This window comes from Onychomys torridus, chromosome 8 (assembly GCF_903995425.1).
Source record: "Onychomys torridus chromosome 8, mOncTor1.1, whole genome shotgun sequence".
NCBI classification, from domain to species: domain Eukaryota; kingdom Metazoa; phylum Chordata; class Mammalia; order Rodentia; family Cricetidae; genus Onychomys; species Onychomys torridus.
The window spans coordinates 46,444,864-46,448,544 of record NC_050450.1 but is presented as its reverse complement, the minus strand read 5'-3'; the positions used below and the strand labels follow the sequence as shown (position 1 = coordinate 46,448,544).

General features: G+C 41.7%; 1 non-coding gene across 1 annotated transcript; it reads left to right on the top strand.

The window, feature by feature from the left end:
- The first annotated feature begins 3,308 nt into the window (after positions 1 to 3,308).
- On the top strand, positions 3,309 to 3,413 carry LOC118590550. Its single transcript, XR_004945834.1, has one exon. It is a non-coding gene; the product is annotated as a small nucleolar RNA U13 (small nucleolar RNA).
- The last annotated feature ends 268 nt before the right edge of the window (positions 3,414 to 3,681 follow it).

The following is a 3,681-nucleotide window of genomic DNA, read 5'->3' as shown; positions in this document are numbered from 1 at the left end:
CACTCCCTAAATTATTCTAAGAATTAAAGGAGAGCATAGGAACATGGTAAAACACTAAGCGGTGAAGAGCAACTGGCTCACAACCATCTGGAACTCCAGTTCTGGTGGATCCAATGCTGTTCCCTGGCCTCCAAGCACACTGCATACCTGTGATGCACTAACACTTATCTACATAAAAAACATTTTTAATCCAGACAGTGGTGACATACACCTTTAATCCCAGCACTCAGGAGGCAGAGGCAGGTGGATCCTGAGTTCAAGGTCAGCCTGGTCTACAGAGCGAGCTCCAGAACAGCTAGGGCTTCACACAGACACCCTGTCTCAAAAAACTAAAAAAAAAAAAAAAAAAAAAAAAAATTGAAAAAATTGAAAAAATAAGTAAATCTCTTAAAAAAGAAAGAGATCATGGGGAAGACATTTGACATACATACATAGAGGTCATAGGGGCCACAGGAGCAGTGACTAGCTCTGTAGGCAGGAGCTCACACCTGAGACACCCTCCTCAGCCTGGAGAACACACACAGTATAATGATCTGGGTGAAGGCCAGCCTCCTACCAGACAAGCAAGCTGAGAAGCTTCCACACTGTTTGAATCTCTGGTTCTTCACTTGAGAGGAAACCGGAAGCTGCAATATCTGATTGGTTGTAAAGATAAAGAGATTTGGGAGGCTGGGCAGTGGTGGCGCACGCTTGTAATCCCAGCACTCGGGAGGCAGAGGCAGGGGATCTCTGTGAGTTCGAGGCCAGCCTGGTCTACAAAGCGAGTTCCAGGAAAGGTGCAAAGCTACACAGAGAAACCCTGTCTCTAAAAAAAAACCAAGAGAGAGAGAGAGAGAGAGAGAGAGAGAGAGAGAGAGAGAGAGAGAGAGATTTGGGAGTTATCTTTATCATTTCTATAAGTTGTGCCAAAGTGCTCACTGATGTCTTGTCCTTTGCACCAGCCCTTCATATAAAGTAAAGCAGTATCAAAAGCAAAACAAACAAACAAAAAGTAAAGAGTGAAACATGTGATGATCTTTGCACAAGACACAGAAGACTGTAAGGCTGGCCTGAGGAAATTTTCAGAGTGCTGTCAGTGACCCAGGCAAACCCACCAACAGAGCCCTTTCTGGTGAGAGTGTGTCTGGGAGCAAATCAGCCAACCATTGCAGGAAAAATCTCAGCATAATCAAAACCCTTGAAGAAGACTGTACTGACAGCTAGGCTATTATGAGCACACACTGATCTTTCAGAAGGCCCAGATCCCACACCCTTGTTAGGCCAGCTCACAGTCACCCCCAGCCCCAAGGGATTTGACAGCCTCTTCTGGCCTCTTTGGTCTCCTGCACACAAATACCTACACCCACACAGACACACACATACGCATAAATAAAAGTTTGCATTTCGGGGGTGGCAGCTCCCTCCTTCTCTTTCTCTAATCATTAACCTTTATTTTTTTTCCCCACACATCCCCACCACCAAGTTTCAAATTTACTCATTTATTCAACAAGACACTAACAGAAAGCCGAAGAAGACAAATCAATTCCCTGCCCTCCCTAGCTTTTTAAAAATGTAATGAAAACCACTACAAGCAGACTACAGACATGTACAGGTCACTGCAAATTACAGTGTTGTCATAGAGTTAAAATAGAGCAAACACAAGAAGTAACAGGGTCGACTCTGCAGACACATGGAATTCCAGCAAGGAAGACCCTTCTGAGAACTGAGAAGAAAGCAGGCAGGGAATTAGAAAGGCAAGATGGGTCCAAAAAGTCTTGTTGGCTTTGGAACGATGTGTCTTGCTTAAGGAATTGAACCAAGTTTACTGCAAGATTACTGGTTCACGAAAGAAACCAGTTTATGGAGAATTTACAGGGCTATGCTCACACCTTCCTCCTGAGCTCATTTTAATATTCTATGTTCTCCCTCCTCATAAGCAGCTTAGATTATGGGTGAAGAGTATTTGAGCTGCTTGCAACATGCTAGAGCAATTTATGGTCTTTGAGTCAATGTTCCTTCCAAGGTTACAATTTCCTTCTCCATAAAATGATGTGTTGGCATCTTTACATACCAATAATAAGCATACACAGAAGAAAATTTAAGAAATTGTATTCATATGCCACCAAAAAAAAATGATAATATACTTAAGGATAAAGTTTACCAAGTGAGTAAAGAACTCTGTGGTGGTTGATATTGGCTGTCAACTTGACAGGTTCTAGAATCACCTAATAGGCAGGCCTCTGGGCATGTCAGTGAGGGAGTTTATAGACTGAGTTAACTAAGGTGCAAAAGTCAACCCTAAATGTGGCTCTCTCTCTCTCTCTCTCTCTCTCTCTCTCTCTCTCTCTCTCTCTCTCTCTCTCTCTCTCCTTCCTGCCCCTGCTGATGCTTGAAGCAGTCCCCCTATATTTTCTTCTAGAAGCTTCATGTCTTACATATAGTCCTGTGATCCATTTTCTTCTGAGACATTCCAAGCCCCTGCCAGCGTGACTGTCCCATTATGATGGACTGTACCCTTGAACGGTGAGCCAAAAGAGAACCTTTACCTCTTCGGTGGCTTTCGTGAGACATTTGTCACAGTAGTGAAGAAAGTAACTAATCCAGACCCCTATAATACAACTATGAAATACCAATGAAAGAAACTAAAAGAAAGCCCAAGGAATGGGTGACCCTGAGTTGGAGGAGCTGATATTGGTAAGATGCCATGATTCGAAACAACTCCAGATGTGATACAAAATGCAATCCCCATCAAAATACCAATGCAACTTCTCAGAGCTCGAGAAGATAATACTAACATTCATATTCAGGCCTAACAGACTCCAAAAAGCCAAATAAGTCTTGGGCAGAAACAAAGTCTGGAAAAATCAGAGCATTTGATTTTAAAACTTAGGGCAAAGCTATAAAAAACAAAATACTACTAGCATAACTATCAACACATAGATCAATGGAGCATGACTGAAACCTTAGAAATAACTCATGCATCTATCCCTGAAAACTGATCTTCAATACAACTGCTAAAATATGAATTGGAGCAAAGATGATCTCTTCAGTAAGTAGTGATAAGAAAGCTGGATATCCACAGGAAAAATGAAAGGAGGCCTTGTCTGCACTCAATTCAAAGCTACCAATGGTAGCTCCCGGACGTCAGCAAAGGCAACTTCTTACTGCATTTATATATCGTGTGTGTGTGTGTGTGTGTGTGTGTGTGTGTGTGTGTGTGTGTGTGAACTCAGGAAGCAAGAACCTTTACCTGCAGAGCCACCTCACCTACCCAAGCAATGACAAACTTCAAAAGCACAGGAAACAAAAGCAAACAATTGACAAGGGGGATCTTTTCTTTGGTGCATAAGCATGGTGCTTGAATGTTCACACCGTTGAGCGGCATATGTCTCCCACAAACCTTGTTAGCACATCGAAACAATACCAGTCTGATGTAGAAAAAAAAAAAGTAAAAATAAAAGTAAAAGAAGAAAATAAAGACAAAAAATAAAATAAAAAATAAAAGTTTGACTAATGGAATTATTTCAAACAGGAAAACAAAGAATGAGAAGACAGTTTACACAAGTAAAGATGTGTAATTTGTTCATCTGAGAAAGAACTTGTGTCCAGAATATACAGGGACTAAAACAGTGAACAGCTGAAAAAGCAACCCAGCCAAAACCAGGCAAATGACCTGAGTACCCTTTTCACAAAAATGCTATA